This window comes from Mastomys coucha, unplaced genomic scaffold (genome assembly GCF_008632895.1).
Source record: "Mastomys coucha isolate ucsf_1 unplaced genomic scaffold, UCSF_Mcou_1 pScaffold15, whole genome shotgun sequence".
In the NCBI taxonomy this organism is placed as follows: Eukaryota; Metazoa; Chordata; class Mammalia; order Rodentia; family Muridae; genus Mastomys; species Mastomys coucha.
The window spans coordinates 77,476,637-77,489,720 of record NW_022196897.1 but is presented as its reverse complement, the minus strand read 5'-3'; the positions used below and the strand labels follow the sequence as shown (position 1 = coordinate 77,489,720).

General features: G+C 41.1%; 1 protein-coding gene across 2 annotated transcripts in view; it reads left to right on the top strand.

Moving 5' to 3' along the window:
• Positions 1-13,084, top strand: part of CUNH11orf49 (chromosome unknown C11orf49 homolog) — a 167,089-nt gene that overhangs the window by 24,835 nt on the left and 129,170 nt on the right. The gene's annotated exons all lie outside the window — the stretch shown is intronic.

Sequence of the window (13,084 nt, the reverse complement as noted above, 5' to 3'; positions counted from 1 at the left end):
TCTTTCTTGTGATATTTTGGTGAAGAATGTGTCTGCTTTTTGCCCTTGTCTGAATAGTCTGCCTGAGGCTAAAGTGAAGAGATTTACACTACTTATATTGACAAATCTTAAAACAGCCTAGCATAGACTCTGTCCTGTGAACAGACAAAATGTCCTTATGAAGAGCTTTTTGATCAAATGTAGCAAGCTGAGAAAGGAAAAATACAAAATGTATGGTTCAAGGGTTAACGGGTTACCAAGAAGTGGAATGGAACCAAATCCTGTGCTCAAGGAGATAAACAGGCTAAGGATATTAATTGGAATTAAGGGAATGGTGACCTAAGAGTAAGATCCCCCTAGCTAAGCTTCTATTTTGTGAAAAAGATGTTCCCCAAGGGACATTGCCACCTATTCTAAATAAACAATGCATTTACATGTTGGGCATTATTATAACCTGGTTATTTTCTTTTTCTTTCTTAAAATATTATTTATTTATTTTTCTTTATATGAGTACACTGTAGCTATCTTCAGACACACCTGGTGTCTCAGAACCTGGTGTCTTGCTTATGTTAAACAATTATTCTACCATTGAACCATTTTCCCAGCCTTAAAACTAGATGTTTTTATACACTGGAATTTTAAGTTTCCAGGGGATAAACAAGTTTCTTGGGGAGAGAGCTAGTCTCCTCACACAGTCCTCTCCAGGATGCTGAGGTAGAGACAGGGCACTTGTTCTCATGGTGTGGGCTGAATCGGCCGAGGTGGGCAGAGGATAAAGCCTGAGATTGCATAGCCGTGTTTGCCTTTATGGACCTGACAAGGTTCAAGTTTCTAGGCCATTTAATCTGTACCAGCTCTTTGGCTGCTCTTTGCCAAGTGAAATACGAGTCACCTGGGGAATGTTCTTCCTGGGCTTCTTTCATTCATCCCTACCCCCATCTCCTTTATATATCTTTCCACTGTTCTGCAGGAGTCTTGTGGATAGGCATCATTTCTTTTCATCTTTCTTTTTCCAGCATTGATGTGGTGTGCACTAGCTTGTAAAGATGTTGGTAAGAGTGTTAGTAAACATGTCTTGAATTGGTAACAATCTTCATTTTATGCTCTGGCATACTTGTCTACTACTCTTATTCTTGATCCTCTTATACTATTTCCTCCCCAAACCCTATCTACTGTTGATTTCTGAGGCAGAATATAGAGAAAGCTCTATATTCCTCTCTTCAAAAATTGTGTACAGTGTATCTTTAGTATTTCAAAATCAGATTTCACTTGCCTGTGTAAAGGACACTGAACTCTAGAGAGCCAATATGCTGTTGGCTCTTGGTAGGTTTTGAGTTGTTTGTTTATTTATTTGTTCATTTTAAAGATTTACTTATTTATTTTATGTATGTGAGTACACTGTAGCTGTACAGATGGTTGTGAGCCTTCATGTGGCTGTTGGGAATTGAATTTTTAGGACCTCTGCTCACTCTGGTCAACCTTGCTCGCTCCAGTCGGCCCTGCTCACTCAGTTCCTGCTTGCTTAGACCCAAAGATTTATTTATTATTAAACATAAATACGCTGTCGCTGACTTCAGATGCACCAGAAGAGGGTGTTAGACATCATTATGGATGGTTGTGAGCCACCATGTGGTTGCTGGGATTTGAACTCAGGACTTTTGGAAGAGCAGTCAATGCTCTTAACCTCTGAGCCATCTCGCCAGCCCGTGTTTGTTTTCAATTAATCTACTAATACACTGTTTAAAAAGAACTCAAGATTTTTTTTCATAATATTGATGGAAACCTAGTTGCCAATCAAGCTGTTTCTTTTTCTTAGAAAACTAAAATTTATATAAGATATGTAAACAGTACATACCTGACACCTGTACAACTCTGGCTCAAGGTAAGTTATTTTGATATGTGAAAAGTATCCCAGCATTAAAGCAATAAAGACATTTAAAAAAAAAAAGCCTTAAAGCTTTATACCTGAATGGGAAGTAGTAGCGGTGGTATTCAGAGGGCACCAAATGATGTGAGTGAGGCTGTACTTTGTGAATGTGATTTATCTAGTGACAATGCCCATGTTCATGGACAGGTTCATAGTGATTCGTAAGAGAAGATTGCTACTGTATGGAGAAGCTGTTCTCTTCTGGCTAACCTGAGTAGACTTCTGAACACCAGGCTGAAATCACCTCACATTTGAGATGAGTTGAACAAAGCTTCATGTATTCAGCACTAATAATGATGGCAACAGTGTGCAGTTCTTAAACTCCACTGTGCTTCCTCTGCTCCAGTTCTTTGAACTAGGCATCATTATTGCCCCTATTTTATTGATGGAGGCTTCTCAGTTTAACTGTAGAATAGCTTCAAGTTCAATAGCTAATCGTTGTCAGAGTTAAGAAATGAAGCATCGGGGTTGGCGAGATGGCCCAGCAGTAAGAGCACTGACTGCTCTTCCGAAGGTCCTGAGTTTAGAGCCCAGCAACCACATGGTGGCTCACAACCACCCGTAATGAGATCTGACACCCTCTTCTGGTGCGTCTGAAGACAGCTACAGTGAATTATACAGGAGTGAGCAGGGGCTGGCAGAGGTCCTGAGTTCAATTCCCAGCAGCCACACACATGATAGCTCATGGCCATCTGTACAGCTATTAATAAAATAAATCTTTAAAAAAAAAGAAGAAAGAAAGAAGTGAAGCATCACCTGCAGTGTTACAAGGTCTGCTGCTCTCTCCTGCCTCCAGTTAGCTGTCCTTCCTAATGTTACAGGAAGCCTTTACATTAATTATTTTTTAAGTCTCTTATTGTTTGGACAACTCTTGAATTCTCCCTGAGAGCTACATCATCCAAGCTTATCATGTAGCCTTGTCTGGTAGCTGATGGCCTTTGGGGAGATCAATTAGAGCTGTCTTTAAATAACAGTAAGCATGACTTTGTAAGAGCACATAATCATGTATACTTCCATCTCGCCACACCCACGCCTTTCCATACATTGAGCGATGGGTGTTTCTCAGAGGCCTTTCTGTTGGTTTGACCTTTCACCTATAATGTCGCTTTGATTGTTCATGTTTGCAAACAAGTCCCTAAGTGAAAGGTCTCGAATGAGGGGTTCAAAATGGATGCTGAGAGAGATTGTTGGGGACATGGGGTTTTTTAAAAGAGTTAACTCCATGGACACACAGACAGATAGACAACAGCATAGCAGGGGTTCTGAGGAGAGGAGGTCAGGGCCCACATGGCAGAAGTGTTCTTACATTTTTCTGAAAATGGTGTGGTCTTACAGCAAAAGCCTGTAGCCTGGTTCTCTAATATCCAGGCAGGAGACAGGGACTTTGTTGGGGAACAGGATATATCGCTACCAGTACCCCCTTTGATGAATACTTATTTCCCCAAGTGAGAGATTTTGGTACCTGGAAGTCTGTTAGCTAGGGACTCAGGACATTGTGTCAAAAGGATGCCCTGTTGTTCTCTGTGAATGTGAAGGGCTGCTGAGTGTATTGGGCCTGAGCAGCATCTAGATTCTATCACTGCATTCTTACAGTATACATCCCAGCAAATCTTAATAAACTGTAAAACAGTGGCTGGCCAGCACTGTGTCTGTCTTCAAGACTGAGCACTAGAGAACTTGAAAGCAAGAAATTATCCCCAGAGGATCTACCTCTGTGCTGTGTGAAATGTCTACCTTTGAATGTTGTCCTCCAAACAGGAAGGTGAAAGGAATTCATATTTGAGGGGCTTCTATAAGAATGGACAAGTCTGCACTGGGCCAGTGTCTCTGAAGATATGCATCCAAGAAAATGGGATGAAGTCGCTGTGACTTAGAGACCACAGCACAACATGGCCAGGTTCTTGTGGTAAGGGTAACAGGAGAACTGTGGCTTCTTAAGACATTGGAAAATAATGATGGGAGAAAGAAAGAAAAAAGGCTGGAATTTGAGAATGGCTATCAGGATTGGGGGACCATTTTTCACAGCTAATTGATAGTTACAGCCCTGTGGCATCAGGGAGCTTGACCTCCACATCCTAATATAGAAAACAGCAATGCTGTGGTCTTGGTCCCTGGGCCAGGGGTCTTTTTGTCTTTGTGTTCATTTTCATTTTCCATGCAGCTCCCATGCTGACTGCTTCAGCTGCAGGGGGAAGAAGTACATAAACTCCTTCATTGGTAGAAGTTTATTAAACTCTTTTTTAGATTTATTTTGACTTTTATGTAGGAATGTTTTGCCTATAGGTATGTATATATTGTGTGTGTTCCTGGTACCTGCAGAAGTCAGAAGAGGACACTGGATCCCCTAGAACAAGAATTATAAATGTTTGTGAGCCACCATGTGGGTACTGGGAAGGGAATCTGGATCCTCTGCAAGAAGAAGTGCTCTTCCGTGCTAAGCCACCTCTCCAGCCCTGATAGAGCTTTGTTTTAAAGATAAAATCATAAGCCAGCATTTACTTCAATTCCCACTTTATTTTAGTTTTTCCAAAATAGGGTCTTGGTCTCATGTAGCCCAAGCTGGCCTTGAACTCACTATATAACCAACTGTGACCTTGAACTTTTATTTTTAAAAAATTTACTTTTTATTATTTTATGTGCATGCGTGTTTTGTCAGCACGAGTGTCTGTGGCCCACATGCACACCTGCATGAAAAGAGTATCAGATTCTCTGAGACTAAGTTATGGATGGTTGTGAGCTAGCATGCAGGTGTTAGGAATTGAACTTGGGCCCTTCTGCAAGAGCAACAGGTGCTCTTAACCACCAAGCCCAACCTTGAACTTCTGATTCTCCTTCCTTCACCTGAGTGCTAGGATCACAGGCATGTGTTCTGCCTTGGATTACTCTGTATGCTAGATAAACACTTTACCAACTACTGAGCTACATCACGCTACAGACGGCCTCTCAGTAGCTGTGTTTGAGTACTTGCTTTGTACTTCTGTGTACTTGGCAATGGCCTCTATCAGGAGAGAAGACAAGGTGCATACCCGTACAGTCAGTGTGAACAAAGTGATGATGTAAGAGCCATTTTTGGTGAACACTTTGTGCTAAGCACTGTTCTCAGCATACACTGTCATTTAATTTCCACACACTTCTGAGGTAGTATACCAGTATTAGTCTCATTTCAGGGAATTCAGATACATAAAAGTAACATTCTGAAGGTTATACACTGGTAACTCTAATGAGATAAATAATAAGTAACCAGGGTTATATGATTTATAGGATGCCGTGAAGACTCTTGGAGAAGACATTGAGAGCTAGTACCAAGAGACAGGAACATATTTCACAGGCTATCCCCTTTCTCTTTGTCTGCCTTGATTACCTACTCTGCCTGTGTAAGGAAAGATAATTTTCTTTTACTTTATGTGCTACTGTGTTCTTGGCAGTGGCTCTAAGGGAACATGCCAAAGTGCATGCCCTTGTGGACTTAATGTCTTAAAAAAAGAGCGACTCTGTAGCCTTGCTCAGATTTGATTTAAAAAAGAAATAAAGCAGTCAGAAAAATTACTTGTGCTATCTTTCATGTAGTCTAAGTGTGGAAACGGGAGGCATTATTTATCAGGTTTTAGGAAAGGAACAATTTCATTTTAAGACACAATAATTATCAGAATTCAATTGAGAAGTTGAATGCTTTTTTGGGTTACTATCATAAAAAGTTTCAGTATCAAATTTCTTCTTTTATTGTCCTGATTAGGATAAATCCATGAAATGCAAATCTTATTAATTTACTCATAGAAGAAAAAAATCCCAATAGTACATATTCATAAATCACTGACTATATAATTCTAATGAAGCAGTCCTTGGATAGAAAATATAGAATACAGGGGTTGGAGAGCACTCACTGCTCTCGAAGAAGGCCTAGGTCCAGTTCCCTGCATTCTCGTAGCAGCTCACAACAGACAGCTCACAACTGGCTGTTCCTCCAGTCCAACAGGACCCAACTCCCTCTCTGAGCCTCTGTGGGTACCACTGGGCACTATACACATGACATAATAAACACAGATTGTGTCTTCTTTTATAAGACAGGTAGTCTCAAGGCCTATGAACAGTCTAGAACAATCAGGGCAGCCTTACTCAACATTTCCCATGTAAGTGCTGCTGTTTTGATTTGTCCTGTGCCCATGGCAGCAGAGGGGCAGAGAACTGGGGCTCAAGAAACACAGCAGAGACTTCCAAGCTCATGGCTTTGCATCAAGGATGGGCATAAGACTTCCCTGAGCCATTTCTGTCTTATGTTTTCTCTACTTGTTGCTGTTAAATTAAGTCAAAATGTGGTGTAGTGAAGTAATAGTGACTGATCCTATTACAGGCTCCTTCTGAGAGCCAGCCCCCTCCTGCCTTTTTCCATTCTTCAGCTCTTAGCTAGAGTTGACACATTGTAACAGAAAATTACCCATTTCTCATTGTCAGCAGCTGGATTCTCAGAGACTCAGAAAGGCCAGGAATAGATTTTGCCTTGAGTTAAAGCAGAACTATCCTATTACTTGTCCAGACACTCCTGTTAAACTGCCATTTGTGAAATACATAGAGATTTCTGGTTCTTTTCTGTATTAGGAGAGGTTTGCTATGGCAGATACACTCCAGGGAGCCATGGTGGGGAGTTAAGAGTCACCAGAATCTATTTGATGCTGAAAGATTCAGAGTCATTGAGGATCGAAGAACTGCCCATTTGTGTGAAGCCCATCTTTCTTCTTCAGGCCCTTCATGACACCATTACAGGAAACCATCCAGCAAGCAGCACTTGACCTGGCGACCCAGGAAGTGATTTCACAGCCTACTGCTCTCCTAACTCATTGAGAATGCAGAGTCAAAGGTTAGAGAAGTAGTAACTGGCCCTATTTCCCTCTGTCAAGAAACACATGATTATACCCTCCCCCTTTCCTAAGTTAAGAGGAACTCAGCTGTTAGGAAACCAGGAAGAGGAAATGAAGGCTGAAGGCCTCATAAGGCTACCAATAACAGTTCTGTTTTTCATGGGAACTGCTTTTGCAAATAGCTAGTATAAAATTTAGATGTAATTCTTCACACTGTAATATTTCTCCTTAGAGAAATAACTTGATTTATTGCAATCTATAAATCACTTGAAGGACCTTTACTCAGTCGGAGCCCTCATACTCCGTCTCTATCATGACTCTGCGAATTCCCTGAGTACCCTATGGCAGTCAAGTAGACTCACAAATCTGGATCAACAAATGTGCTATACTATTAATAACATAAAGCAGCCTGTCAGAAGTTAACAAATGTGATTTTATCAACAGAGCAATTTAAGTTCTTTTGTGCTTTTAATTGTCTCCATAATTTTCCCAGAACTCCCAAAGCTCTTTGGTGGTAGGAACAACCTTGGCACAAGAACTGGAGAGAACAGCCTGGTGCTTGAAGCAGCTCTTTAAAATGAACCGGGATGGGGTGGCGGACACAGAGAATAAAGGACAATTCTGATTGTGGTTGCCACACAGCAGTGGCTCTTCCCAGAGAAGGGAAGTGAAAGGGAAATGAAGGCCCCTGTGTTTCTCGAATTTATTGGGAGTGTTTGCCTAGTTACAGCACATGTGTCATTGTAGCCAAGGACCTGCCCCAAACAAATTTTTTCTCAGCATCTCTCAGAAGGGTCAGGATCAACCTATTTCCTACCTGAGGCCAGAACTTTGGTTCCTTTCTTTGACTATCAGATGTGGATGCTGTCTTATCAGAGAATGCCTGTAAGTTTATTTGGGGTAGAAGATTCCAAGGACGCTGAGTTCTGGGCTGTGACAGTAAAGAATACTTGACTGCTGTTCCTTCATGATTATGGAAACAGCCTTTAATTCTTCCTTTTGTCTTTTTTATTTTTATTTTTTCTTCCCGAAATAGGGTCTCATTATGTGTCCTAGAACTTGCAGCAATCTTTCTGCCTCTGCCTCCCAAGTGTTGGGATTGCAGGTGTGCCTCGTGTGCGTCATGCTTGGATTCCTTGCCATGCCCTTAAGGGCCATCAACAATAAATGCCTTAGTTAATGTTTCTGGTGTGATTTTTTTCCAGCTCTAGATTATTACCAGGGATGATAATACCTGTTTCATGTGACAATTAAGCAAGTTAAATGACATATAAAGCAAGTCAAATGACACATAAAGTATCTAGTCATGTCCAGTTAGCTTTCATTATGTGCAGTTTGCTTCTGGTCTAGCTGAAATTGGCTTCTTCTGCCTTGTTATTTCTTAGAAAGTAATAATCTTCGTCTTCTTCCTCTTTGAAACTGAAGTGGTCTCAAGGTTGAGGACTCTCAGTCACCTCCTGTTTTATAATAGACCCTCAGTCTTCCTCACCCTACATTTTGTGTACTTTTAAGATCCAAACAGCTTGTGATTTGCCTCGTCACTATTAGCTGCTTGGTGTCAGCCAGTCTATTGCTTATTCAGATAACTGTCTAACAGAGCTTCTGTCTTGCTAAATATACTTATTTGTATTTTTTTCTGTGCATTGTTGTGTTTGTGTGAGGGTGTCAGGTCTCTGGAACTGAAGTTCAGACAGTTGTGATCTGCCATGTGGGCCCTGGAATTGAACCTGAGTCCTCTGGAAGAGCAGCCAGTGCTCTTACCTGTGGAGCCACCTCTCCAGCTCTCTCCTTTTGTTTTCTTTTTTCTTTTTTTTCCTTCCTTCTCTTTCTCCTTCCCTCTCTCCTCTCTCTTCCCTCCCTCCCTTCATCCTTGTTCTTCACTTATTTCAACATCTATACCCAACTTCCTCTGCCTCTTAAGATTAAAAACCGTCAAGGTGTAATGGGAGACCTGAGGTCCAGCCTTCTGGTTTGTGCTCTTCACTCTGGCTGTGCTTTGTTAGGGTAATGGAAAGCAGACCTTCTCTCCTGAGGTCCTTGCTCCTCATGCTGGCAGGCAGACTCTAGCCTCTGAGCAGTTGGAATGAATTGAGAAACCACAGAGCCCAGAGAGAGCATTATGCAGGCAGTTCCACACAGGGGGAATCTATTTACACCACACAAGTTGCCGTTTACATGTGTGGATAATTGTTTATCTGCACACTTTCATACTTCACCTAATATGTAATACACATGCCCTGTCAAGAGGGTTTAACTAAGAACTGTTATCTCCAGATTGCCCTGGACATCCAGGGGATACTATGGAAATTTTGATGTAAAAACCACCTTTTAAAGAGAGTGTTTTTCTTAGTTCAATCTGATGTTTAGAATTTTAAACCACACAAGTATGATCCCCAAACACTGTTTCTTGCATATTTTCTTGACTAAATGTTTTTCTTCATTCCTTTGCCATACAGTAAGTATTGTGACAAAGCATCATGTATCAGTAGGAATTTACCTCTAAAGAACTGTACTCTTGCTGAGGATAATGTTTACAGAGGAGCAGACAACGGATCACAGCACGTGATCAGATCTTCTGCAATAGCAGTAAGTTATGTAGACCAGTAAGCTAAGAGTTGAGAACAAGGGGAACGAATGGGTATTAGTTAAATAAGAGCAGTTAAGTAGGGCAACACTGAGGAGCTTTTCTTCATTGAGAAAGACAAATAGAATTTAGATAGGGGGGAAAGGGGGCCTTAATATGGCATGAAAGCACAGTAGCATAATGGTTAAGAATAGAGACTTTGATCTTTGTTTGAGGGCTGGCCAGTGTGGTTTGGGCAGGTTGCTTAGCTTCTTTTACAAAACAGTGAGATTCATACATAAAAATATGTTTGTACCAAATTGTTGGAAGGAAGGATTAAATTAGATAATGGATGTGAAGGGCTTGTTGTTCTGCTTAAGGTCTAATGAGTGTTGGATAAGCTCTGGTCTGTCACTGCTGACACTACTTCTCACGCATTTACTGAGTGAGTACCTCCTGTACCTTACCCAGTATTGTAGATACTAGGGATGTAGCAGTGAGCAAAACAGGAGGAATCCCAACCCTCATGGAGATTCTACTCTGAAATTGTCATTCTTTATTTTATGTGTTTTGCCTCATACATGTACATACCTGGTGCCTGACAATGTCAGAGGATGGCTTTGGACCCCTAGAACTGGAGTTAGGGATGCTTGGGAGCCTCCCTCCTACTTCTGGGAACAATATCTGCATCCTCGAAAGAGTAGCTAAGTGCTTTTAACCACTAAGCCATCTCAGCAGCACCTGAATATTGTTTTGATCCCACCTGTTTTTATGTGTATATAATAATGTTAGAGTTATAAAAAAATGTGGAATTATTGAGCTGATCTCATCCCTCTACTCAGCTGCATCAGTGATACATCTTCCAGAAGCAGGATGAAACTGTCAGTGTCAGTAACTGACTAGCAGGAAGCTCAGGCTGTGCTGTGGTCTGGGGTGGTACACTTCCCTAGTATGAGCGGTGCTCTGGGTGGGTCAGCAGCACTGTAAAGCAGCTTGCCAACCATAGTCCTTGTGGGGCTTTCATGTGTTTGAAGGGCAGTTTCTGCTTACTATAAAATACAGGTAGACACAGTTTTTACCTATTTCTGTTGAGAGCTGCAGCTTATGTTTGCCTCTTAGAGCAAACATTTGGGGTTTTTTTGTTTGTTTGTTTGTTTGTTTTGTTTTGTTTTGTTTTGTTCTTAATCTCTGCCTATGTTTCAAGTGTCCCTTCTTTGGGTTTTTAGCAGTTTTGACATTCTTTGAGTAGTTTGATTTTAAAAGTATATTTAAACAATTTGCTGTTTAGTGCTTCTTGAACCTGTAGCTTGGTGTCTTACTTTATTTTTTTTACATTTATTTGTTTTGTGTGTGTGTGAACTCCCACATGGTCACATGTTCCGCACTGCATGTATGGAGGTCAGAGGACAAGTTGAGGGAGTTATTCTCTCCTTTCAGCACACCATGAGAGTTGTGCAGGCTGCACCCAGGCCATCAGGCCTGGCAGCAAACACCTTCACTCACCGAGTCATCTTGATGGCCGCAGCTTGATTATTTGTTTTGTTTTTAAGTCAGTTTTGGTAAATTTTCAATTAAGAGCTATTCAGATCTACTTCTGTTTTTCTCTCTATTCTTACTTCTTTAGGGATTCCAATTATGTAAGCATTAGACCTCCTCAGAGTATCTGTGTCTTCTGTACTTCTTTTGCATTTTCCTTCATTTTGTCTTTTAGGTTTTATTTTACATATTTTATTTTCTAGTTCATCAGTTCTTTCCTCATTTGTGTCTAAATGCTATTATGTCCACCTACCAAGTTCTTAATTCTGTTATTGTGTTCTTTGGTTCAGTAATTTCCACTTAGGCTAGGCATGGTGGCAGCTCATTTTCGGAATCGTAAGATTCAGGAATCTGAGACAGGAGGATTTCAAACCCAATATAGAGACAATCTCAAGACCTCATATTTTTTTCCTATTTTGTACCTTTCATTGCCAGTTTCTTTTTGTTGTTGTTGTTTTGGTTTGGTTTGGTTTTTGTTTTTCGAGACAGCATTTCTCTACGTAGCCCTGGCTGTCCTGGAACTCATTCTGTAAATCAGGCTGACCTCGAACTCAGAAATCACTCTGTAAATCAGGCTGGCCTCTGCCTCCCAAGTGCTGGGATTAAAGGCGTGCACCACCACTGCCCTGCACTAGTTTCTTTACTTATTCTTTATATATATATATATATATATATATATATACATATATATATATATATATTACTTTTCTTTTTTTAAAGATTTATTCATTTATTGTATGTAAATACACTGTAGCTGTTTTCAGACACTCCAGAAGAGGGCGTCAGATCCCATTACAGATGGTTGTGAGCCACCATATGGTTGCTGGGAATTGAACTCAGGACCTTTGGAAGAGCACTTGGTGCTCTTAACCACTGAGCCACCTCACCAGCCCTCTTTATTTATTCTTGTTTTCTAATTTGCTCAAGCCCAGTAAAGCATGGGTTATAGAATCCATATCTGGATTTGCTGTGGGCTTATTTATTTTATCTCTAATATATCTTTTTCTAATTCTGTTGTTTTACTTTGTAGTCTACTGTTCCCTTTAGTTGAGTGGTGCTTATTGGATATGAAAACACTGTGGAGACAATGGCATTGAATGACGTTTGTTATCTTCCTCAGAAGATATCCATCTGCTTTGGCAGATCCCTGGGTGCTAGCTCTCCTGGCTTCCCTCAGCCCCATCAAGTGCTGGAATGATTTGAAGCTAGGCAAAACTATCCAGGAGAGGTGGTTTCTGGAGAGCAGAAGAGCAGTATGGCTTTACTGGCGTCTGTCCCCCAGCCTCAGTGCATCCTGGACTCCACTGCTTTGCCCTCCAAAATTAAAAATCATATGAAAACTCAAAAACTTAAACTGTAATTTAAAAGTAGTAAGTACATAGTCTATCAGCTGCACCTTCTACAACTAGCAGAGGCTCCTGGCACTACCAAAGGACATAGTGTGCCACAACTTGTAAAATGATAGCAAGCTTGTGTGATATTGTGAAATGTCCAATAGAGTTGTAATGTGATAGGAACTGAGATTTCTGCCATTGACAAAGTCACAAGTACAACAGGAATCTGTGCTGACATTCAAAGTTAAAGGAAATGCTAATACTTCTCAACTAGAAAGTAGTAAAAATATAGAAAAATTTACCTTTTCAAGTTTGTGGAATTCTTGAATTCAACCCATGAACCTTTGTCTTTGGAAGCCCTGCCCATGGGTATAAATGGCCACAAATGCTTGGCTTACTTCTCTAGATTTGATTCTTTCATAACCTGGCCTTGTCATTCTTTTTTTATTGGATATTTTCTTTATTTACTTTTTAAATTGTATCCCCATTCCTGGTTTCCCCTCCGAAAAAAAACCCTATTCCCTCCCCGCCTCCTCCTGCTCACCAACCCACCCTCTCCTGCTTCCTAGCCCTGGCATTCCCCTACATTGGGGCAGGAAAGCCTTCACAGGACCAAGGGTCTCTCCTCCCATTGATGACCAACTAGGCCATCCTCTGCTACATATGCAGCTGGAGCCATTGGGTCCAACCATGTGTATGTACTCTTTGGTTGGTGGTTAAGTCCCTGGGAGCTCTGGGGGTACTGGCTAGTTCAAATTGTTGTTCCTCCTATGGGGCTGCAAACCCCTTCAGCTACTTGGGTCCTTTCTCTAGCTCCTTCCTTTGGGACCCTGTGCTCAGTCCAATGGATGGCTGTGAGCCTCTACTTCTGTATTAGTTGGGCACTGTCAGA